Raw genomic sequence first — 26,153 nt, 5'->3', positions numbered from 1 at the left:
AACATGTTATCAAAGTCTGAGAAAATTTCAGCCTTTTTTGGCATCCATTCATTCAATTGGCAGTATTGTTTGCTATTACCTTGGTTGCTGTCATGTTTGCAAGGGCCCTGCAGAACATGGCAAACCTGGTACTAGCTGTTCAAAAACAAAAAAAAAAAAAAAAAGGAAAATTGTAAAATTGTATGGAACAGAGACAGTGGGTTATTTTGACACTGATAATATGTCTCAGTTTTTTATTTGTTCTATTACTTATACCTTGTTTTTACTCGTTCGGTTTCAAAGGTTCTTTTTGTGCAACAGGAAGGGGGAGATGCAGGAGCGGTCTGCAAACTGGGACCATGCGCGGCAATCAGTTAGCTGAGGGGAATTTGCTCGAGCTTGTCTAGACAACAATTAACATGATGAGGCATGTTTGCAGAGCACAGGGGGGTGGGAGACGGATGGCGCCAAGGATGGCGCCAAGGAAAGGTAACACCTTGCTGTTGATTGCTGGTAGTTAACCACCAATCAGGGATTGCCTGGTATGCAGTGCTTAGCTTCAAGAACCAATTAGTTTGAAATGCGCAGCTTTTGAAAGTGTTTATAAACTCGTGTTTCTGTACAATAAACTGACATTTGCTTGCATCAAGCTGCGTCCCGTCTCTTCATTCGCCGCACCCATCCACAAAATAATTTACAAATTTCCACATGATCCTCTGGTCCCCTCGTACGTATCAAATCATTGTGACATTTCATACAGTCTCTTAAATGAAAATCAGGACCAATCTCCGGCAAACAACCTAACATAAATGTCCGGAAGTAGGGGGTGTTAAGTTGGGTATTCCCCGGAGATCTCCTATTCTGGGTGATTCGTGTATCTCCATCTCTGTGTTGTTTTGTGGTCAGCCAACAATGTTGAGACAGTAGCACAGTCCCAATAACGTCCTTCACACCACCCCATGGCTCAACATTGCTGCTCCGTGGGTGGCATAGATAGAGATAGAGAAAAGATTCTGCCAACTATACAAAGGAGGTTAACAATCTTTATCTAAGCATTAAACCCATTTACCATTATCAATAAACAATATCAGGCAATAACTAAAAATGACTAACAATAACTATAAATCCCTAACAAACGTTAGCTAACAATTCAAAACTCAAACATGTCATAAGTTAATTTCAAAACATTATCATAACAGGATTACATAACAAAACAAAATAAAACATTTCTTAGCATATATAAGGTTTGTTTGTGGGGGTTAAAAATCAAGAGCCAAGAGGTGGGCGTTTAAAAGGGTAAATTTTCATGCCCCTTTAAGGTTAGGCATTTTCATTGTGCAGTTTTGGTCAGGGCATTAGCCTGAATCTTGACCAGGAGGGTCACAGACCAATTTGTTTGTCTCGCCACAAACAATCCTTATCATTTTGGAAAAGATGGGAGCAGGAGATGACACACTTTGTACGGTTTTGCTGTTCAGCCTTTGTCTCATTGTGACTACAGTAACTATCAGTATGTGCTTTTGTGAGTGTTTTTGGTCACGCCGGTACAGAAGAGTGCGATCTCTTCCTCGCAATCCGCCCCGAGTAGTGGAACCCATGGAATATCAAAGCACAGTGCGAGAGACTTATATAAACAAAAGAAAACTGTTGATCTCCAGCAAGGTTACCATGTGACTTGTTATCCGTTTCTGTTCATCTTCGTTACCTTGTGAAGAAGAATACCAAGGACCAGGCACGGACTATCATGGAGGGAACAGATGGAGTTACCACCCCAACATTTATTCAGGACTGTGCTGGACTCACGAGTGAAGAAGCTTGTTTTCCACATCACATGAGACTTTGCTGGACTGTTATTCTGTTATTCAACTTCTAGTTCATGTTTGTTAATTAATTGTTATTTGTTGTTTACTGATTGTCAAATGGTTCATTGAAGTAACTTTGCATCAAACACATGGTTTTCAAAATAAATCCACTAGGTTTGGTAATACATATAATAATAACCTACAAAAACAAAACCTAAGAACACTTATAACTATACATTCCAGTTAAGTAATGAATGAACTATAAATACCATAGTTTCTTTAAACATTCATTTTTATTTTTTATATGTATATATATTCATCACTATCATGGCTAGACTATAGGGATTTTGCATGCGCGGTCTTTCCAGATTTTTCCAATACATTCTGTGGGGTTTAAAATTGCACATGCGCATGTTCAAAGGCATACACGATAAAAGATGGCTGCTGAGTGTTCAGATGAAGTCCTGGACCCATTTCCCGAGCTTACCACTCTGGTAAGTTTCTTAATAGTAACATTTATGGCACTATGGCCAAATGACAGGTCCTTGCTTTCAATGTAATGTTTTCTCACCATCAGACCGCCACGTCACCTGCCAGGGAGGAAGGGTCTGGAGTGCGCATTTCCCCGTCTGAACATCCCATAAGGTGAGTGTTTTTTAAACATCTTGACGTGCGGAATTAGACTCTATAACTCGAAAGTTATAAAGTAGGTATGTTTATTGCGCGCAGATGCACGGGGGATCGCTCCTCCACAAGCGTGCATACCCGAAGTGACGAACCATCCCACATTTATACAATAAAACAAACGAATATTCAATTAACGCCTATACATATTCGTTACCTAAACCCCGCTTTGTATGTTAATTAGCTTATCAGTCCTTTGCCTGGAATGTGGTGGTCTTGCAGGTTTGTAGGTGATTCATGTCCTTGTGACCATCCCATCTTCTCCAGCAAGGAGACTTAGCACTCCCTCCCTCTAGATAGCCTTGGAATATCTCTCATCCTTTTCTCATTCTTTTTTAAATAGCCCCTTTGTTAGAGGAAGAAGGGCAGGCGTCTCCTCAAAACTGTAGTTGTCTCCTCAAAGCTGTGTGCCTATGTGACCAGACACCGCACCCATGACTAGTCACCATACCCACATTCCTGAGCAGACATATACAATCACAGTCGGTGTCCATTGTTCCCATTTCACACTATTTCTCCATATCAATCCCCCCTTTTCTATCAAACTAAGTAAATTCTTTTACTTAAGCAGTCTTCCCGAATGATATAAAGCATCATACATAAGTGTTACCCTTCTAAACATTCTCCAAACCCACAAATATAACATAATGGTTAGTATTAAGGAAATTCCTAAACTGATCAATAAGATCACAATGGGGTGTACCATAGTGTTAAGAATTCCTGTTGCAGAAGGTGACCAGCCAAAAAGAGTATCCCACCAATTATGGTTTCCATCCTGTTCTACCTTTTTTAAAACTTTCTTGATCCCCTCTACATCGTGATGGACCATAAGAAGAGTTTTGTGTCCCTTTTCTTTGGTTTCTTCCAGTATACGTTGTAAATCTGCATGTTTTAATAGTTCTTTTATACTACTTATATTTAGTCCTATGGGGGTAGGAATTATCATCTGTGATAGGGTAAAGTTGGATTTTAAGAATTGATGAGACACTACTGGGGCTGAGTAACTAAAATCGCATCCTGTGATAGTAGTAAAATTACAAATACAGTAATTTGAATATTGTGCAGTCTCCTTTACCTCCCCATCTACGGTTATTGTGTTACACTTAGTTCTCAAACACGCACATCCCTTCCCTGCATATATAATTACTGTTTTCAAGTTTGCATTTGGTCAGGCCTCGAAATGACATATTTTCTGATCTGTATCTAAACAAGTATCCTGAGCCATTATAGTATTGCTTTCACAGAGGAAACCCTGCTGTTCTCACATAATACAAGATTCTAAATCTACTGTTTGCCACTTGTCGCCTATCTTTCTGGCCCATGTTCTATGTTCAAAAGGATATAGGAGCACCCCATTATGGTTAATTCCAAGGGCTACAATGGGGTGTATGGTAATTATTTCTGCATTATGTATGGTTAATACAAAAGCTGTGATTGTGTGTGTGTTGGGGTCGTAGGTAAAGTTCACCATATTCCACCATGACTGGAGTTTTCTTTCTACCTCCGTAGCATTGTCCCACACCATCTTTCAAATTTCCGTAGGAAATATGCCTTCCTCTCCTTCTCTTATTATGGATGCAGCTATTGATTGCATCCACATTTGGGCTTGGATACAACTTAGAGCCAGGGCGACGTCGTCCTGTAAACCACCTAACGCCTTAGTGATAAGTTGATGATCTTCCATGTTTATTTGTTCCCACCTGGGGAGTACCTTCGATATCAACCATTGGTGTGCCCCTAATGCTAATAATGAAGATTTTAGTGGGTTTTGTAGTTTTGATAGATCGGCCATGGTGGCGGCTAGTTTATTCATTATCACCTCTGAGTCTATGGAATTTAATACTCCGAGTCCTGTTCCCAACATTCCAGTTACATCTCTCACTATTCTGTTTCGATAAATATTTCCCCTTTTTCTTAACCAAGTTGTCCATCCCTCATAAGAGGTCCGTAAGAAGGGGGAACAGGATGGCTTAACATCAGAAACATTGACTTGTATTTGTAACTCTATTCTTTTAAGAGACCATTCTGGGTTAAACAACATTTGTTGCTGACCTGTATTTCTGATTACATATGGTCCAATTGTATAAATTTTTTGATTTGGTTTAGTTAATTTAAGATCAAGCGTTATAAAGATGGGCTCGGTTAAGGTAAACTTGTGCCAACATTCCCGTGAATTAAAGCACATGGCTGTATTTAGAAGGGTAAATTCCTTATCTACCTTTCTGACATTAATCAGGGTGTCTCCCGAAATCTTGGTGTTATCCTTTTCATTATATGTTTGACACCCTACTTTTATCCTATCTCCTAATTTTCCCTATAATCGGTCGACTTTGTGTACATCCTCCCGGTCCCATTGATGCCTTTGGTACACCTCATTTTCAGAAAAAAACACCATAGCTAGTTTCGTCTTTGAGTCCACCTTTCCCATTATTCCAGTGTGTTTTTTTCTGGGCATGATTCCAAGGCCAGTTATCAGGCTTTTGGTTGTAGGCAAGAGAGAGGGTACAAAAAACCACAAATGGTTTAAACCCACTATTGATCATTTTAAGAATCTAAACGTTCCTCATATATACATATAAAATCTGTTTTGATCAAAATATCTTTGTTTGAGTTGGGGCTTACTGATAACAAGTTGGGCAAGACTGGCCACTGGCTCAGTCCCAGACTCTTTTGTTCTATATTGTTTGTTGTGGTGCCCTTCCCATATGGTGGATCCACAACCGCTCAGTTCACTTGCCACCCACATTGTTCCCATTTGCCCGAGTAAATTTGAGTTTCAGTTCTTTTTTATCTGGGGTTACTTTCCACGAAGTTGCAGGGGCTTTCTTAGTCCGGGTATGGTGAATCCAAGAATTCTGTCCCTCAACCTTGATTGCAGTGTAGGTGGTGAGTAGGACTTGAAAAGGTCCGGTCCACTGTGGTTCCAGGGTTTTATCTGTAAAACACTTAACGTATACATAGTCCCCTGGTTGTATATCGTGAACAGGTCCATCCAGACCCCTACTACGTGTTCCCATCACATGCTTTTCAATTCTTATTGTTTGTTTAGTGCCACCATATAGGAAGTCATTGTTTCTTCACCAATCTGTGAAGACGTCCCCTTTTGTACCCCATAGGGTCTTCCATACAAAATTTCAAATGGGCTAAGCCCCTCTTTTGCTCTTGGTCTAGTTCGAATTTGTGTAAGAGCTAATGGCAAAGACTGGGGCCAAGTTAGATTTGTTTCTTGACCTAACTTGACAATCTGTTGTTTGATTAGATGATTCATCTTTTCCACCTGGCCACTCGATTGTGGTCGGTATGGGGTATGTAATTGCCAACCTATTCCTAGATGGTGGCTGATCTGTTGTACTATTCTGGACACAAAATGTGGTCCTCTATCTGAGGATATTACCGCTGGGACTCCAAACCTAGGTATTATCTCTTGGAGTAGTATTTTGGTCACTTCCCGGGCTTTAGCAGTTCTGCACGGGAAGGCTTCTGGCCAACCTGAAAAGGTATCTGTTAGTACCAATAAATATCGATAATCCCCTTTTCTAGGAAGTTCCGAGAAATCGATCTGCCAATGTTGCCCTGGAACATTTCCTCTCCCAATTTTTCCCAACTTTGGCCCCTTGGTAATCTTGGGATTAGTCTGGAGACAAAGGTCACATTGTTGGGTTATTTGTCTAATAGTAGTATACAAATTTTGTGCTATTATGTTTTTAGTGAGATCCTTATAGAGAGCTTCTGCCCCCCAGTGCCTTTTTCTATGCTCTTCCCGGACTACTGACCATACCATGTAGGAAGGAATCACTATTCTCCCATGTGAGATTATAGCCCACCCTTCCTCATTATATGATCCCTCTAGGTCAGAAATCAGTTTGCGATCTTCTTTTGTATAGTCTGGTTTACCTTCATGGGGTACTCCATGGTTTTTCCTGTGGGACCACTGAGAAGACATGAGGAGGAGGGATGGAAAACCTACCTCAGTCCTGGAGGCACGGATGCGTGAACTACAAGGAAAAATAATCACAAATAAAGAGTCTTCCAGGAAGGTTGCTGCTCCACTCTCCAGAGGGCAGTTTTCCCAGACAGAGTGATAGGATTGACATTGCTCTTGGTCCTGTGAAAAGGAAATCTAACCCATTCTGGAAAGACATACGTGAGCAGAAATACTCTACACTACATCTGCTTCACACCACTTGCTGTCCTGGTGGGGAGTCCCTAGACCAGGATTAGAGGGATCCTGCCTCCAGCCAGGTGGAGGCCAGGGATAATCAGGTTTATTGGACTGTGTGGATTCGATGGCCTGGCACATGGGACCCACAGGAATATAAAGCTCTAGTAGATACAGGTGCACAGTGTACTTTAATGTCATCAAGCTATGGAGGGGCAGAACCAATCAGTATTTCGGGAGTGACAGGGGGATTGCAACAGCTAACTGTATTGGAAGCTGAAATAAGCTTGACTGGGAATGAGTGGCAAAAACATCCCATTGTGACTGGGCCAGAAGCTCCATGTATCCTTGGCATAGACTATCTCAGGAGAGGGTATTTCAAGGATCCAAAAGGGTATCGTTGGGCTTTTGGTATAGCTGCCCTGGAAACAGAGGAAATTAAGCAGCTGTCTACTTTGCCTGGTCTTTCATAAGACCCTTCTGTGGTGGGGTTACTGAAAGTGGAGGAACAGCAGGTGCCTATTGCTATTACCACTGTGCACCGGCAGCAATACCATACCAACCGAGACTCCCTGATTCCCATCCAGGAGCTGATTCACCAACTAGAGATCCAAGGAGTGATCAGCAGAACTCATTCACCCTTTAATAGCCCCATATGGTCATTGTGAAAGTCTAATGGAGAATGGAGACTAACAGTGGACTATCGTGGCCTGAATGAAGTCACGCCGCCGTTGAGTGCTGCCGTACCAGACATGCTGGAACTTCAATATGAACTGGAATCAAAGGCAGCCAAGTGGTATGCCACTATTGATATTGCAAATGCGTTTTTCTCAATCCCTTTGCCTGCAGAGTGCAGGCCACAGTTTGCCTTCACTTGGAGGGTCATCCAATACACCTGGAATCGACCGCCCAAGGGGTAGAAACACAGCCCTACCATCTGCCACGGACTGATCCAGGCTGCGCTGTAACATGGTGAAGCTCCAGAACACCTGTAATACATTGATGACATCATCGTATGAAGCAATACAGCAGAAGAATTTTTCAAGAAATGGAAGAAAATAGTCCGAATCCTTCTGAAAGCCGGTTTTGCCATAAAACAGAGTAAAGTCAAGGGACCTGCACAGGAGATCCAGTTTTTGGGAATAAAATGGCAAGATGGACATTGTCAGATCCCAATAGATATGATCAACAAAATAACAGCACTGTCTCCACCATCTCATAGGAAAGAAACTCAGGCTTTCTTAGGTGTCATCGGGTTTTGGAGAATGCGCATTCCAAACTACAGTCTGATTGTAAGCCCACTTTATTACGTGACCCAAAAGAAGAATGATTTTAAATGGGGTCCTGAGCAATGACAAGCCTTTGAGCAAATTAAACAGGCGATAGTTCAAGCAGTAGCCATTGGGCCAGTTCGGACTGGGCAAGATAGAAAGAATGTGCTCTACACCACAGCCAGGGAGAATGGCCTTACCAGGAACCTCTGGCAGAAAACACCAGGGGAAACTCGAGGACGACCTTTGGGCTTTTGGAGTCGAGGATATAAAGGATCTGAGGCCTGCTATACTCCAACTGAAAAAGAGATATTGGTAGCTTATTGCAGGAGTTGGCTGGAAAATAGGACCATGCGGGCAATCAGTTAGCTGAGGGGAATGTGCTCGAGCTTGTCTAGACAACAATTAACATGATGAGACGTGTTTACAGAGCACAGGGGAGTGGGAGACGGATGGCGCCAAGGATGGCGCCAAGGAAAGGTAACACCTTGTTGTTAATTGATGGTAGTTAACCACCAATCAGGGATTGCCTAGTATGCAGTGCTTAGCTTCAAGAAGCAATCTGTTTAAAACATGCAGCTTCTGAAAGTGTGTATAAAAACCCGTGCTTCTGTACAATAAATTGACATTTGCTTGCATCAAGCTGCGTCCCGTCTCTTCATTCGCCGCAAATTGGTGACCCCGATGTGATGCGTTTAAGGATCTGACGTGAAGGGCTCTCGAATCGCCTGTCTGAGCAACATGCAGCGAATCCCACAGAACTTTGAATGATCTGCTGAAAGGAAGCAGGAGCCGGCCAGAAATCCCTCCGGAGTTGAGAGGTGAGCTGTGGGAAATCCGTAATGAGGAATCACGCTTCGTCCCTAGAAAGAGACGTATATGGACTCATGAAGGGTCTTCTAGTCAGAACAGGGAGTCCGTGCCTCAATCTCCTCAAATGGTGGCCCCTATGGTGGTGTTCCGAAGCCTTGGAAGAATAAGGACGGAACTGGTCGATACAAATGACAGCTCATGGAAGAGGGCTGCGTTCTGGGGGAGACGGCTTGGCTGAACGATCGTCTTGCTGTCTGGACCAGGCGGACAACCTAAACCCCGAGGATAACACCTGTATTCATCGAGACAGGTGAGCACCAAGAAACTTTAGAGACTTTGAAAGAATGAAAGTGTGTACATACAGCAGCCAATTGTATGATGCTGCTGCGGAGGGGAACTCCGTGTCGGGAATGCATTTAGCATCTTGGTGGCAAATTCTGACAACTCTTTGCCAAGTGTGGACTAATTCTACTAACGGTGCTAAACCAGAGGAAGCTGTAAATTCCACCGACAGCGCGACTCTTCTCAAGACACAGTCAGTGATGGCGATTCTGTCCACACCTCCTCTGCCCCCAAAGCTTCTGTCACTGATTGCAGTGACCCTCACAACACAGGACCAAGCACGGGAACAGGACAACTCGGACAATGATTTTATTGACACTGATAAACCTTTTGATCCAGGTCCTATAGATCTGGAAAAGGAGCTAGACCTTTCCCCCACCCCCTTGTCTCTCCTGATGCATTGATTGTATTTTTGGGGAGGGTGAAAGGGGGTCTGAGGGATTGGTGGCAGGAATGCAAGTGGGAAACACTTCAGTGATGGGTTTTGGGAGTCGCTATGGCATGTTCAGTATTTTGTCAGACAAATCAACCTTGAGAGTGGCAGCCTGTGCAATACGAGGCTGTTAAAGGGTTAAGCAAAGCAGTGCGGGAAGGGAGGATTCATAATACATTTGCTATGTCCCTTCTTGAAGTGATGGCAGAGCCTTATACGCTCACAGTGCATGATTGGAAGTTATTGCTTTGTATGGTACTAACTGATACAGTATATGATGTGGTTATTTGATTTTTGTGAGCTATGTGTAGTGGCCTTGACTGAAAACCTTAATCGGGGAATTGCTGTTAACTATGAGCAGTTGGCTGGAGAAAATTAACTGTGCCGATTCTGTGACTCAGGCAAGGTATCCCAGGGACAACTGTTTGCAAATGAATGAGATGGCTATTAAGGCAGTCCGGATGCGGGAGTCTTGCCACAGTGTTGCAGGGTCCTAGAGAGTCACTAACTTTAATACTAACTTGATTGATTGGCTTCAGAATATTTTGCAACAAGCTGAACATCAGGAAGCTCAAGGGTTGCTTTTAAAACAACTAGCTGTGATAATGCCAATGAAAATTGTAAATGGGCAACTTTCACTATCGCAACCCCAACATGTGTCAAATGATTGTAATGCAGAACTCACAGCAGACTGTAATTCTCAGGCTGAGTTCTGGAATGCAGCATAACAGATTTTTTTCTTCTCTAATCTCTTCTGTAAGAATAGTACACACTTTTAACTTGCTTAGTAAATTAGGCTACTAGCTTGCTAAACAAAGTAATACTACAAATACTGTTCTTTTTTTTCTGGCTTATTAACAGATGTTGATTCTGTCCATCATATATTGCTACAGAACCGAGTTGCTATTGATTTTTATTATTAGCACAGGGACACAAGTGTGAAGACTTTGATAGGATGTGCTACGTGAATCTGAGTGACCACTGTGAATTAATTTACAAATGTATACAAAACTCAAAAGCCTTAAAACAAAGATCTGCAACAGAGCCAGGGGCGGGATGCCTTTGGTCTCTTCTCACGGCTGGGAAACTTTGGGACATGACTCAAAAGTATTACAGGATTTATTATAATTATCTTTAACCACCTTATTGATGTTTGCTTTATGTCTCCCATGGTTTTTTTTCCTGTATTCAGTGTTTAGTTGATTGTAACATAAATCAGGTCATGGTCACCCAGCTACACACACGCTTTGCCTCGTCGCAATTAAGCAAAAAAGAGGACAGAGAATGTCTGAAAAGAGAGATAGGAGAGGAAACTGGAGAATATTTGACCTAACAAGAGATGAGAGAACAGCTGGGTATTGTGAAGGAGAATAGGAAAGATAAACATGGTTATTTAGTGTTTAATAGGTGTCTGCATGCTTGTAGAGGTATATAGCTATGTAACTACATGAATGATTTCTGCCCTGAGCCTGGTGGAGCATACAGCTGCAGTTTGTGTCTGGGCTCAGAGATGTAAATAGGGGCTTCTCTGTTTTGGTGAAAGTGTTTCTCTTTGCATAAAAAAAAGAGGGAATGAAGGGAATGACCCCAGAGGTATGTTCAGAGAAGGCATGCTATGTTTCGAACTTTTTGACTGAACCAGTTCTTGTTTGGTCTGCCCTTCCACCTATGTATAATGTTAATCCAAAAGAAGATGATATTGTTTACACTTTGAATGTCGATAATTGTCTTTCTGTAGATGCTAATGTAGTAGGAGGCTATGATGGGAACGTGTCGCAGCGGTTCTTCTCTTATCCGGAGTAACAGCAGGGAAAGCATTAAAGAGTTAAATCACCTTGTTTGGTAGGCAGTTAAGAATGTGAGTCAAAATTGCCACTGCTTTTTGTTGTTGGTTCAAGGACATGGCTGTGAGGATTTTGATGGTATGTGCTGAATGGATTTTAGGCGCCCCATTGCAGCAAGATGTTATCAAAATCTGAGAAAATGTCAGCCTTTTTGGCATCCATTCACTCAATTGGCAGTATTGTTTGTTTGCTATTACCTTGGTTGCTGTCATGTTTGCAAGGGCCCTGCAGAATATGGCAAACCTGGTACTAGCTGTTCAAAAACAAAAAAGGGAAATTGTAAAATTGTACGGAACAGAGACAGTGGGTTATTTTTACACTGATAATATGTCTTAGTTGCTTTTTTTATTTGTTCTATTACTTATACCTTGTTTTTACTCGTTCGGTTTCAAAGGTTCTTTTGTGCAACAGGAAGGGGGAGATGCAGGAGTTGGCTGGAAACTAGGACCATGCATGGCAATCAGTTAGCTGAGGGGAATGTGCTCGAGCTTGTCTAGACAACAATTAACATGATGAGGCATGTTTACAGAGCACAGGGGAGTGGGAGACGGATGGCGCCAAGGATGGCGCCAAGGAAAGGTAACACCTTGCTGTTAATTGCTGGTAGTTAACCACCAATCAGGGATTGCCTAGTATGCAATGCTTAGCTTCAAGAACCAATCTGTTTAAAACGCGCAGCTTCTGAAAGTGTATATAAACTCGTGCTTCTGTACAATAAATTGACATTTGCTTGCATCAAGCTGCATCCCGTCTCTTCATTCGCTGCAGAGTTCTTTTAATCTATGTTTGTAAATTACACTTTAATGAAATGAAAAGCTGCTGATTAGTAAATCAACTGATCATTAAGATGGATTACAGAGTTTGGATTCTTGTAGGGGTAATCCTCATAGCTGGTAACTATGTATAGAAGGAACTTAATGTGTAGCATTTGGAATTTCAGTAATTTTTATTTATAGGAATTATTTTCATAAGTGTTACTGTTTTAAAGCTTAACTTTCACTTCTTTGTACACTATAACAGTAGGAAAATAATCCATTAAAAAAACAAAGTGCTTTCAGTTTATTTTAGTATATGCTGAAGGCTGCATCTACAAAACATTTTAAATGCCTAGCTGGTGTGTGAAGTGTTTAAATCCAGAATTGAGATTCACAGTATAGGTTTATCAGCTTAAATCCAGAGGTTCCTCTCAGTTCTCTACCTCTCTCGCTATTAATCCAGTAAAATCCCCCATGGAATCTATATTTTTGCTGCTGGGGAGAGAAAAATCTTCTAAGTCATGAGGATGGTGCCTGCAGATTCACAAATCAGTCATTTAACCAGTTTACCTGCATGACATTTTTATAAATATTCTAGCAGATTAGTCCTCAAGACTGCCACAGATGATGGTAAGAATTATTCATAGTAGAACAGACTAGACTATTTCAGTTGGAAGGGACCAATCATCTAGTCCAACTGCCTGAATAATTCAGGGGTGACCAAAAGCCAAAGCATGTTATTAAGGGCATTGTCCAAATGCCTCTTAAACACTGACAGGCTTGTGGCACCAACTACCTGTCTAGGAAGTCTGTTCCTGTGTTTGACCACCCTCTAAGCAAAAAAATGCTTCCTAATGTCCAGTCTAAACCTCCCCTGGCACAGCTTTGAACCATTCCTATGAGTCCTTTCATTGGATACCAGGGAGAAGAGATCAGCACCTCCCTCTCCAAATGGAGCTCAGGAAGCTGCAGAGAGCAACGAGGTCACCCTTCAGCCTCCTTTTCTCCAAACTAGACAAACCCAGTGATCAGCTGCTCCTCGTAGGACATGTCTTCCAGCCCTTCCACCAGTTTTGTTGCCCTCCTATGGAGTGCAGTAAAGTATTCTGCTAGTGCTTAGGAGAGGCAAGTTAAAATTTTCCACTTCCTGTGCAGATATTTCTTCTTTCACATCTTGAGAGTACCAGTGCCCTAACAGCTGAGAGGTATTCTCACATAAATGCTATTCTGCTGTCTTAGAAAGTGATAGCTTTATCTGAATAAGGTCTTAGGTGCCTTGAAAGAGGTTGGACTTTACCCTGTAGAGTTATTTCAGCTAAATTCAGTAAACTAAACACATGCTTTTTCTGTAGTTAGTGAAGTCAGAGACACTATTTTAAGCTGGGATGAATTGTCTTCTGGAGATGCCTATTGATGTACTTTACTAGAGAGGGAACCCAGATATCTAATTTGTACATAACTAAAGTCAGATGAAGTGAATCCAGGCCTGATGGCTAAATTTAAAATTCCAACCTAGGTTCTTCCTCAGGGACTACCCACATTTACTAGAGACAAGCCAGCTGACTGAGGTGTTTCCTGCACAGCACCACACCTGTTTCCTACCCAGGCCTGACTGATGGAAACCTTTTGGTCTCTGAAAGCCTCACCACACCTGACCTCCTTGGCCTGGTCTTAACACTGAAACTTTCAACACCTGATTTCTCTTTAAAACATACTTGAAGGCAGCAAGGCTACCCTAACCTGAGCCCTTCTCCCCTCCCATAGCAGCTCTGTGGGGGGAAAAAAAAAAAAAAAAAAAAAAAAAAAAGAGAGAGAGAAAATCAGGAGTCAGGGAACAAAAAGGAAAGAAGAGATTGTGAGTAGAATTATGGTGGGTAAAGCATATAACCTTAACTTCGGCCTTTAATTCCCAGAGTGTTTGCATTTTTTTATTAATTATACAAGTTATATAATATATGCCTTTGCATAAGAACCAGGGCTGTTTTTTCTAATAAGCGTGTTTTATCTTTTAGGCTGTCCTTTGGTGTGTCCCTTGCTAGCTCTGTGCATTTTGCAGTTCGGTACTATACAAGTTTTATAAAAAGCAGAACAGTTATAATAGGTGAGCTTGCCAGTCAGCCCCTATAGCCAACCAATCAAGATATTTGTCTAGAAAATAAGAGATCTGTTTATTACAGTTCCCACTCTAAATTATGTAAAGGAGGTGCTTAAATAAGTTTCCTGCCCTCTCAGGTGCCTGCAATAACCACTATTATTGGGTATTTAAACTCTTAGCAGTAGCCAATGAAAGCAAATGTTGTTTTACATGTGAACTCTACTGGGGTTGAGTGCTGTTTCTGAGCTGAAGTTGTTATGTAAAAATCCTGTGAAAATTTTACTCCAGTATTTTTTTGTTGGGTCTGGCTGGGATATGTTGAGCAGCAGTGGCTGCAATCTCCAGAAGCTCTGGCCTGGGGTGCTCTCCTGCTTGGCCATTGGAGCCCAGTCTTCTGTGCCTGGGGATGTAGGACCTATGCCCAGGTGAAGGGATGTGGCTGTCAGCTTCCCATTTGCAGGTTCAACCAATAGTAAAGCTGAGCACATACTGCAGAGATGTGCATGCAGGACATTGATATGGCTAGCTATGCAGGCTACTGCTGGCAAAGTGTTGCCTTCAACAGCACCTACATATAGGACTTGCATAAAACAAACGTAGACAGGTAAGTTCCCTTTCTCCTCTTTGGCTGGTAGAGATAGAAGGTCACTATTGAATGCCCACATGCATCACTCTCTAGAATCATATTTGTGCATATTTGTGAATCCCTTGAATACTGGCAGGGCTCCCCTGTCTGCCTGGATCCTGAGCCCTCTTACCTGCTTAATGGGTCCCCTACTCACCAGATAGTCTAGCTTGATGCTCACTGGTAAACACAAATGCATGCACTCACGTGCTTGTCCCATGGATGTGCCACACTCACAAGTCCCCCTCCTACTCATTGTCTAGTCCAGATGGAAGTTTGCTAGTGACTGACACACACATACCCCCACGCACCAGGTTTGGGGAAAACATTCAGCTTTCCCCCAGCAGCTGGAACCAGGCACACAGTTTTTGACCTGCAGTGCTGCTCCAGCCACTGGCACTGAACCCCCTCAGTTGCCTCAATCATGCTGGTCCCCACACCCAGCAGCTGTTCTTTGGGACACACACTGTTCCCATCACAGTGGCTGGTGACTGATAGCCCCACCCACTCCAGCCACTGGCACTGAGACCCCCCCCACTTGTTCCAATAGCTGACACAAGCCAGGGGTACCTATACCTCTGATCTGACTCCAGCAGTTGGTACTCCAGGCTCAGTCTGTAGGACCCTCCCAAGATCCAGTGTTATGGCCCCTCCAACCACTGACACTAGGACCTTCACTTGCTCCCAGTGAAGACACCACGGGCCAGGGGCACCTACACCCCCCGTCTGACTCCAGTAGCTGGCACCAAATACACTCATGGCAGTCCTCCAGTAAGTGGTATTTAGTCCTTGCAGCACATATACATATAGGATAGAGAGTGAGATTATGCAGAGAGATAGTTAAGAAAAGATTTAAGAAAATGATAGGACAGACTCAGGCAAACAAATATATTGACCAGCCCCTTTTACATCCTTTTCTGCCTAACCCCCAATTTGTTCCTCCATGCTCCCCCTTCACCTGCACATTCCATCATCAGTTGGCATAGTTCCACTGTCCTTCTCCAACATCCTGGACCCTCAGGTTTGCATCATTACCAGTTGCAAAGTCCTGGTTTGCCTGCCATTTCTTGATAGCCCATCAGTGTGACTGACCAGGTTTGTTTCTGGTTGTCTTTGTTAATGCTAATTAGTCAGGTTTTATGTCTCTGTGTGTTTGTCTCCCTTTCTTTCCTTATCCTTCCAACTGAAAAATTAAACGTTCTCACACTCTATATATCCTTACCAAGTAGTGCGACTGACCAGGTTTGTTCTTATCACTCCTTGTGTTCTGCACCGTGGGTGTGGGAGAGGGTGTGGAGGAGGGAGAGAGAAATAGAGAAGGAGGGTTCTCAATAAGAAAGGCCCCAAAACAAATGGCTTAATAAGATAACTGCTAGAAAAAAAGAGGAATATAGATAGAAAGTAAATCTTATGTCCCTTCAGATGCTGGGCACCCTGCATTCACGCAGCATTGGATTTAGCCTTGATGGATTTTCCCACGGAGTGCTTCATAGAACAGATCCTGTTCATCGAGAGAAGCATTCTCTTTTTTTGTCATTTGAGCTAATTTCCTTACAAAAAACCCAACTCTATTCCTAAAAGATGTTCTCATGAGAATTTCTTGCTGCACCGTTAGATAAAGGGAGGCCGCACAGGCCATGTAATCACCGATACCAAGTGGGAGCTGCCTGCAGGCTCCTCTGTTGGAATGAGCTGTCTGAGGTTATCCTGCGGCCAAGGGATACGTGCAGCGCAGCACAGGCCTGGGCCTACTCAGGTTAACTGCATTGTGGATCACTAACTCCTAAATGTGCAACGCTATCCCAGTCAGGATCACTACAACCTCCCTTATCATTTGTTGGTCAGGTTTGTCTCTGTATTTTCTTGTTTATGGCTCCTTTGACCAAATACCTTTAAAGGAGCAGACACTCTCCTTCCACATATCCTTACAGGATAGAGTCAACTTTCTTCATAGCAGACCATATGGTACTGTGCTTTGTATTTGTGGGCAAACCCAGTGCTGATGATAACACACCAATGTTTTGGCTATTGCTAAACAGTGTTTGCACAGCAGCAAGGCTTTCTTTCCCACCGTGCCCTGCCCACTCCCACACAGTGAGTAGGCTGGGGGTGGGCAAGAGGTTTGGAGGGGACATAACCAAGACAACTGATCCAAATTGACCAAAGGGATATTCCATCCTGTATGATGTTGAGCTCAGCAATAAAAGCTCAGTGAATTAATTAATCTTTTGGCTTTGCTTGCATGCACACCTTTTGCTTTCCCTATTAAACTGTAATTAGCTCAATTCCTGAGTCATCTCACCTTCCTTCTATTTTCTCCCTGTCTTGTAGGAGGGGGGAGCAAGCAGGTGGCTGGGTGGGTGTTTGGCTGTTGACTGGGGTTGACCCACCACAGTCCTTTTTTGGTACTTGTCAAAGTGGGGCTTGAGATAATGACAGTTTTGATCTGAGGGTGCTATAGCTGTTGTAGTTGTAATTGGCAGACTTCTGTGCTGATCATGGAGTATGCTTTCTTTATCATATATTAAATTCCAGGGCTTGTTAGTAGCTTCTTTTGGCTCTTGCTGTTTGCTGTGCTACTTATCACTTTATTTCACTGTACCTGGGAACATTTTAATAAAAGCAATGGCCATGCATTTGGCATCAGGCTGGTATATGGCCCTGTCGTTGATGCTGTTCCTGTGCTGGATAGGCTATCTTGCAGGGAGAATGAGGAATTGCACCTACTTCTTCTCCAGGATGCATGTGTACAATTTTGTTGCACAGGTTCCCAAGGTTCTTGCACATCCTTATGTATGCAAGCTGTTTGATCCTATTATCTAACATTGCTGCATAGTTGTTGGGTGTGTGGAACCTGGTTTCATCCTAGCATAAGAGTAAGCAACTTGTTGGTGATGTCACAAACATGCTGCAAGATGATCTCTGGATGGCAGTGTATATTGAAGGATTTGAACAAGTGCCTAAGGAGGTTATCACCTCTGATAGCCTGGGATTTTACTCCTGAACAGGTATGTAATCTCATTGAAATGGCACACCACCTGATGGAAGGGTGCCTTGCCAACTCCAGTGAGACCCAGCAGCTCCTAGCACTGTTTTGGGACTTGACCTGTGCCTATAGAGCCTCTGTCCAGCACCATCAGAGGAGCAGGGGAAAGAGGGCCTCTACATCTGAGGACACCATGGTTGAGACAGGGACCCAAATCTCAACTACAGTAATAGCCTCATCAGTCAAAAACAAACACTGGCTGTGGAAATCAACAAGTCCATACCAGGAGTAAAAGGAGGCGGAGGAGGAAGAAGGGTCTGATGAGGAAACCAGGCCTTCAGCAAAGGAACGGGAGGAAGTAGTGAGGGAAATCAGACAAGAGGTGGAAACCATCCAAATGCTAACCTTGAGCGAGCTGCAAGATCTGTGGAAAGATTACAGCTGCCAGCCAGGCTAGTGGATTGCTGCCTGGTTACTCTGATGCTGGGATACTGTGGCCAACAGTCAGGAATTAGAGGGCATGGGAGTCTAGCAGCTGGGATCCCTTGCTAGGAACCAGGGAACTGACAAAGAAATTGGAAAAGAGGTTATAATCTACAGCCTTTGGAGGAGGCTCTTGTCAAGTGACATCCAGTGCACACAGGCCATGTGGAGGAAGTTTGTCCAAATTGCACCGGCACACAAGCAATGATAAACCGGCCAGACCTCAAGATACCAACTGTGGAGAATGTGGTGAAAAATTATTAAATTGATTACTGCTTATGAAAAAGTCTTTATCTTTAATTAGGGATCATTTAACTTGGACAGGGAGCTCAAGGACAACTTTAATGAGCAGGTGCTGTTAGTCTGGAGCCCCCTGAACAAGCAAGATATGAGCAGGACCATCCAGACAGTAATACTGTGTGCAGCAACAGTAACTCCACCACGCTTAGGCATCTGGCCAATGTCCCTGGCGTGTGTGAACCTTATGAATCATGAGATAGTACACGCCTGCACTTAGCCTAAACGTAAAAGTTTACATACACTAGGTGTGCAAATGTTTTTTGTTTTTCACGGAGTATAAAGGCAGGCAAGCTCCGGGACTGGGCCAGAAGCCTCACCTTCCCAGCCGAAGGGTGGGCCTGGATGATGTTAAGGTGGTAATTGGTGATGTATCCTTTTCTTAGTCTCTGTAATGCTTTGCAGTAATGATTTGATGCTTTGCTTCTACTGCTCTTTTATCATATTGTGCATGTGTCCTGGCCCGGAATGGTCGGGTCTGGGGAGATTCTTTGTGATTCCCAGAGTGAGATTAAGACACAAACGAGGTCAAATGCCATAAAGAAAAGAAGTTTAATGGTACTCGCATAGAGGCAGGAAATGGAGAGAAAGAGAGGAAAAATAAAGAAAGGTGCAATAGCTACCACCGCACGGAGCTGGGGGTCCCGTCAGCCCAGATCGATTTCACGTCAGGTGGGTGCGGCGAATGAAGAGACGGGGCGCAGCTTGATGCAAGCAAATGTCCATTTATTAGTGATTTTCTTACAATTATATACGTTTCTACCTTCTACATATTACACACTGATTGGTTAAATCTTAAGCGTAAAAAACACTGATTGGTTGATATTTAAGGCACACCGTTAGAACAATAGGAACTTATTAGTTTATCTTGACATAGCAATAATTTCTATTCCAAAGTTAGGGAGTTTCTTTCTACGCGGCTTTCTTGATTACATATCGGCGCCATCCGTTCCCTTATCTGGCTACTTGTTTCTCTGTCCGTCTGGTTGCCTCCTCAACTGTAGCGGCTCAGGGGTCTGCAGTTAGCTTGTTCCTTTGTTCCCAGGGCTTGTGCCCTACAAGTTCTAACAAGTCTCTATTCATCAGGCTATCAGTACTTGGACTCTTGTCCTTGAAACCTTGTCCTACAGGTGGGGAATTCCACTCGGTGCTGGTTGTCATGGTTCTTTTATAGATGTTCGAGAGTTGTTCACCCAAAAGTCTCTGCTCCTCCAAGAGCTGTTTTGCATAGCCTCACCTCTCACTTGGCAGTGGTGCAAGCACCCATACCATCTTATCAGAGAATTTTTCATCCTCTGGGGTCTGGGCGTACTTGCTGGGATGAGGGTACAAACCAGGAGATGTGTGGTTTTCGTGGTCAAGCAGATGCAGCGGTGTTTGGGTAAATGTCTGTGGTCCGCCAAAGCCAGATATAGACAAGTTCTCTACAGGGCCTCTGTGTCGGTTTGCAGTCAGCCAGCAATGTTGCGACAGATAGCACTGTTCTAATAATGTCCTTCACACCACCCTGTGGCTCAACATTGCTGCTCCGTGGGTGGCATAGATAAAGATAGAAAAAAGATTCTGCCAACTATACAAATGAGGTTAACAATCCTTATTTAAGCATAAAACCATTTACCGTTATCAATCTAACAATAACAGGCAATAACTAAAAATGACTAACAACTATACATTCCTAACAAACGTTTAGCTAACAATTCAAAACTCAAACATGTCATAAGCTAATTTCAAAACATTATCATAACAAAACTACATAACAAAACAAAATAAAACATTTCTTAGCATATATAAGGTTTGTTTGTGGGGGTTAAAAATCAAGAGCCAAGAGGTGGGCATTTTAAAAAGGTAAATTTTCATGCCCCTTTAAGGCTGGGTCCAAATCGTGGCTGTGCATGCGTTTTTCATTGTGCAGTTTTGGTCAGGGCATTAGCCTGAATCTTGACCAGGAGGGTCACAGACCAATTTGTTTGTCTCACCACAAACAATCCTTATCATTTTGGAAAAGATGGGAACAGGAGACGACACACTTTGTATGGTTTTGCTGTTCAGCCTTTGTCACATTGTGACTACAGTAACTATCAGTATGTGCTTTTGTGAGTGTTTTTGGTCACACCGGTACAGAAGAGTGCGATCTCTTCCTCGCAATCCGCCCCGAGTAGTGGAACTCATGGAATATCAAAGCAGAGTGTGAGAGACTGCTATACAAACAAAAGAAAACTGTTGATCTCCAGCAAGGTTACCATGTGACTTGTTATCCGTTTCTGTTCATCTTCGTCACCTCGTGAAGAAGAATACCAAGGACCAGGCACAGACTATCATGGAGGGAATAGATGGAGTTACCACCCCGACATTATTCAGGACTGTGCTGGACTCACGAGTGAGGAAGCCTGTTTTCATGTTACATGAGACTTTGCTGGACTGTTATTCTGTTATTCAGCTTCTAGTTCATGTTTGTTAATAAATTGTTATTTGTTGTTTACTGGTTGTCAAATGGTTCATTGAATTTACTTTGTGTCAAACACACGGTTTTAAAAATAAATCCACAGGGTTGGGTAATACATATAATAATAACCTACAAAAACAAAACCTAAAACCAACACTTATAGCTATACATTTCAATCAAGTAATAATAAAAGTCAATATTATTTAAATGAACTATAAACACTATAATTTCTTAACACATTCCCTCCCTTTTTTTACATGCGTCACTATCATGGCTAGACTATAGGGATTTCGCATGCGCGGTCTTTCCAGATTTTTCCAACATATTCCATGGAGCTTTAAAATTGCGCATGCGCATGTTCAAAGGCATACATGGATCATTCATATGATAAAAAAATGGCTACTGCGTGTCCAGATGAAGTCCCAGACCCATTTCCCGAGCTTACCACTCCGGTAAGTCTGTTAATAGTAGTTAATAGTAACATTTATGGCACTATGGCCAAACGACAGGTCCTTGTTTTCAATGTATGATGTTTTCTCACCATCAGACCGCCACATCACCTGCCAGGGAGGAAGGGTCTGGAGTACACATTTCCCCGTCTGAACATCCCATAAGGTGAGTGTTCTCTAAATGTCTAACCTATATGGTTCATTATAAAGGGGAATCAAAACCTTTTTTTTTTTTCGTTCTTGTTTAGGCGGAGGGTGCGTTTTTCTACTGCCACACGTCAAGAACTTATGGTGGAGGTGGAAAAATATAAAAGACGTTACCACATCCTCGTCTATGCGTTCCTGGCGGTTGTTTTTGCTGCTATTTTATTTTTTTTTGTTACTCAGCCTACATTGTTATCTAAATTGTTAATAGTCAATTGTTCCCAGATTCTTGTTTGTTATTAAACTGTTATTGTGTTAACTATATAATCTGTATTGTCGACTGTACATTGCAGCGTACCACTCGAATTTGTTTAATGCCATCGGGTGAAACCATAGTAGCAAATTGCATGTTAGTTATAACGTGTTGAATTAATCTTATAAAACATGGAACAACACATGGCAAAAACAATAAGGTGGCTAATCCACATAACAAATAAAATAGGATTTGTTTTACCCAGGGGCTCCTGGGAAGCCAGGAAAACAAGTCAATATTCCAGTCTATCCAAGTTTGGATGGGAACATGGGCTAATTTTCATATTTCAGATGTGATTTGTTTAACTACCTCACCATTGTCATCAATTCTCAAACAACAATTGGAAACATTTAATTTACCACAAACACCTCCTTCTTCAGCTAGCAGGTAATCGAGAACCATCCTGTGTTGATAAATTGCATTTCGCATTTGAGTTGCCTGGTCTGCCAGTAAGTCAAGAGCTTTAGCTGTTTGGTTAGTAATAATTTCCAAAACAGCCTGTAGCCGAATAATACGATTCAGATTGTAGATAGGTTCTCGAGCACCACTAATGAGTTCATTGGGATTCCAAGTTGCAGGTCCATAATACTGTATAATACGTTGGGGCGTCCATTCATTTTTCCCCCAGGATTGGCTACTTCCACTTGTCATAGAAGTATCAATGGATCGTTGATGTTGATTTAGGTCATCATATACCTTAACTCCCAAATTGCTTCCCTTTTGGTCTGGTAATAAGAAAAAGAAGGGGCGTATAAAGCCTATATAACATGTCCTACTCCAATTAAGGAGCCATCAATGTCTGGGTTGCAATGGCAAAAACAACCCCTCTAAAATGATCGCCGTATTTTCCCCCTTTTTCTTTTGCCATTGCAAAATAAGGGCAAAAGGTGAAGTGGCAACATTACAAACCAAAAAAAGATAACTGATGATTTGCCATTCGGTGACCACACCAGCCAGTCTGAATCTTGCGGGATACAACTTTCAGGGCAGCCCGCTGTTCTGGTGAACAAGTTTGAGGACTGTTGGCTTCGGTGCCATGCAACCAGGATCAGAACAGTTGTAAATCATCGTTAGTGAGTCTCTTTGTGTGTCATCAGGGTGTAAGGGAATCGTGAAAAAGACAGAACAGTCTTTCAAGTCTATCACAACAATTTGCCAAATCTGAGGGATCATCATAAAAGGTGGAAGAGCAGGTTGCAACACTCCCATCGCTAAAATCTGATCATTAACCTTCCATAAATCATGTCCCAATTATGTGCATCAAGATTATTAATCAGTACTGGACAAGCTAACGAGCTGGTCCCCTGCCATTCTCCCTCCAAAATAGCATCACGAATAACACCAGACCAACACTGTAGAATTGGATCTTTTCTCGAGTTCAGCATCGGTGGGGTAGTTGGGCTAACTGGAGGAATTACAGGTATTGAAGTAGTAGGCAGGTTCATTTTAACTTGCTTTTCCAGGTTTCTTAATTTATCTATTACCTCCTGTAAGGATTTCTCTGTATTGTTATCACAAGGTTTCTCCCCGCCGCCTTCCTCAAATTCGTCCGATGATGTTTCAGGACGAGAAGGAACTTTTGGGTTGTCCACTGTCTTATCTAAAAGCTCCGGCACTGTCGAACACGCAGGGGCGGACATACCCTTCATAGGACGAGTATGCCCAACTCCGAAAAGTGTAACCAAGAAAGAAGGCTTAGGTGAATCACCCTTCTGCTCCACTGGCTTTTCTACACATCTCTCCCCAAGCTTCTATGGCTGCCACCGCTTTTTTTTTTTTTTTTTTTCGCTTTCATAATTTCCAGAGTGTTGACTATCGACCGCCAGGCCAGAGGCAATTTCCCACTTCTCTCCATTCCGCAATACTAAACAATAACGCGGGCTCGGGGATCTTATTCTTTTTTCCTGCCCTGCGAACTAAGGTCTCCACTTCTGTCTCTTTAACGCCCTCCCCTCTCTTAAGGAGGATGCCAGTTAACAGTTTAATTGCCGTGTCTAATTCCATCGCGGTCTTCTCAGAGCTCTCCCCTTTCACAGAAAGGATATCAGCGCGGAGAAGCCCTGCTGCAATTTACTCATCGCGGCCTTCTGTAGTGCCCCCCCCCTCCCCTCACAGAGAGGAATTTAGCGTAGTGTCCTGCCGCGATTTACTCTACATGGTCTTACCACCAGCGGGGGTGCAATCTGCAGCTCCACACCGAACTCTGGACTCCCCTTTTCGCCAGCAGCTGGGGGGATCCGTGGCGGTGGGTGGGCGGGTGAGCGGGGGGAGCCGCGGGGCATGGCACGGCACGCTGGTGGGGCGCAGGGAACTGTGCTGGTGTAAGAAGCAATCTGGCTAGCGAAGTACAGTCACTGGGTGTTGTAATTTCAGAGTCAAGATAACAAGCAGTACAGCAATTCATATGTCATTGGTTAATAAGTGCTAACATAATTCTAACATGGATATTAACTCCTTAAAATCAAAATGCTCTTATAACTAACTGTTACATAAACACAAAATATAGAAAGATTCAGTAAAAACTTAAGATAATCTGCAACAAAAGCTATCCAGCTGGCTTTAGACATTGCTGAATGAGAAAGATGGCCAATACTTTATCTCTATTCTGATTCATGGATGGTGGCAAATGCCCTGTGGGGTGGTTACAGCAGTGGAAGCAGAGTAATTGGTAACGCAGAGGTAAACCCATCTGGGCTGCAACACTGTGGCAAGATATCAAGATATCAGTTCCCCAGGTGGAGAACCTGGTTGTAAAGGTACATCATGTAGATGCTCATGTACCCAAGAGTTGGGCCACTGAAGAACATCGAAACAACCAGCACATATATAAGTCAGCCAAGATTGAAGTGGCTCAGGTAGATTTGGATTGGCAACATAAAGGTGAATTATTTAAAGCTCAGTGGGCCCATGTGGTGGTTTAACCCGGCTGGCAACCAAGTACCACACAGCTGCTTGGTCACTCCCCCTCACCCAGAGGGATAGGGAGGGGAATCGGAAAGGAATGTAAAAGTCAAGGGTTGAGATAAGAATAATTTAATAATTTAAACAGAATAAAGAGGTAAGAACAAAAATAATAACAATAATAATAACAAAATGGAAAGGTGGGGGAAAAAAGGGTAAAGCAAAAGCCGTGCACACAAGCAAAGCAAAGCAAGGAATTAATTTACCAATTCCCACTGGCAGGCAGGTGTTCAGCCATCCCCAGGAAAGCAGAGCTCCATCATGCCTAATGGTTACTCAGGAAGACAAACACCATAATGCCAAATGTCCCCACCTTCCTTCTTCTTTCCCCAGTTTATATACTGAACATGACATCATATGGTGTGGAATACCTCTTTGGCTAGTTTGGGTCACCTGTCCTGGCTGTGCCCCCTCCCAGTTTCCTGTGCCTCTCCAGCCCTCTGGCTGGCAGGGCCCAAGGAACTGAAAAGTCCTTGATTTAGTATAAGCCCTGCCCTGCCCTGCCTGAAGAAGGGGGCCTGGATGAGGAGCAGCTGGCTGGAAGAGGAGCCTGGAGAAGGAAGACTGCACATACAGCAGAGGCAAGAAGCAGCGTGGACTGGCCTGAAGAGGATGAAAAAACAGCATGGATAGTAGATGAACTTTTGAAACCTTGTGGGGGATTGGTGGATGTGCCAGGGCAAGGTGGGGGATCTACTTATTGAAGTTAACCTGGTACATGATGGTAAAAGCCTTGTTGCAGCTGGCTAGTTTTGATAGCACTGTGACAAAGTCCCTGTAGTGCACCTTAAAATTATGCTTGAGGAAAAGTCTGGGTCAGGGTCATTCCTGCCTCAGGTAAAGGCAAACCTATTTGTGGGCTTGCTTTTGCTTGAGGGTCTGGGAACACTTGGTAGCTAATGTGGAAGGATGGGGGAATTTGATCTGTGCTTCAAAGGGATTTGATTTTGGGTGAAAACAGCCAATAAACTGAGTGATGTTATTTGTTACATAATATTGTATATTGTTGCTAGGTGGCAGCAGTAGGATTTGAACCTGTGCTATCAGAGGGACTGGATATCTACTAGTACTGGATTCCTTGTGGCACTTGCTTCTACTATTTTGGATTTGAACCAGACTCCTTACCTGCCACACCAATGAAGAATTACTTTGGCAAAACCAGATAGGCACAGTTCTGATAGAATCAGAACTGACTTTAAGGTGCAACAATCCAACATCTCATACCATTTTCCCTGCCCAGGAAGACTGTTATAACAGATGGAGCCCAAGTCATGG

At 43.0% G+C, this 26,153-nt stretch overlaps 1 long non-coding RNA gene across 1 annotated transcript; it reads left to right on the top strand.

The window, feature by feature from the left end:
* Positions 1–930: 930 nt before the first annotated feature.
* LOC121080673 lies at positions 931–23,036 on the top strand. The gene is made up of 2 exons (XR_005825458.1): positions 931–1,298; positions 20,437–23,036. It is a non-coding gene; the product is annotated as an uncharacterized LOC121080673 (long non-coding RNA).
* The last annotated feature ends 3,117 nt before the right edge of the window (positions 23,037–26,153 follow it).

Source organism: Falco naumanni, chromosome W, assembly GCF_017639655.2.
Source record: "Falco naumanni isolate bFalNau1 chromosome W, bFalNau1.pat, whole genome shotgun sequence".
NCBI lineage: Eukaryota > Metazoa > Chordata > Aves > Falconiformes > Falconidae > Falco > Falco naumanni.
Note: the sequence above shows the minus strand (reverse complement) of the source record. Positions and strands in the feature narration are given on the sequence as shown.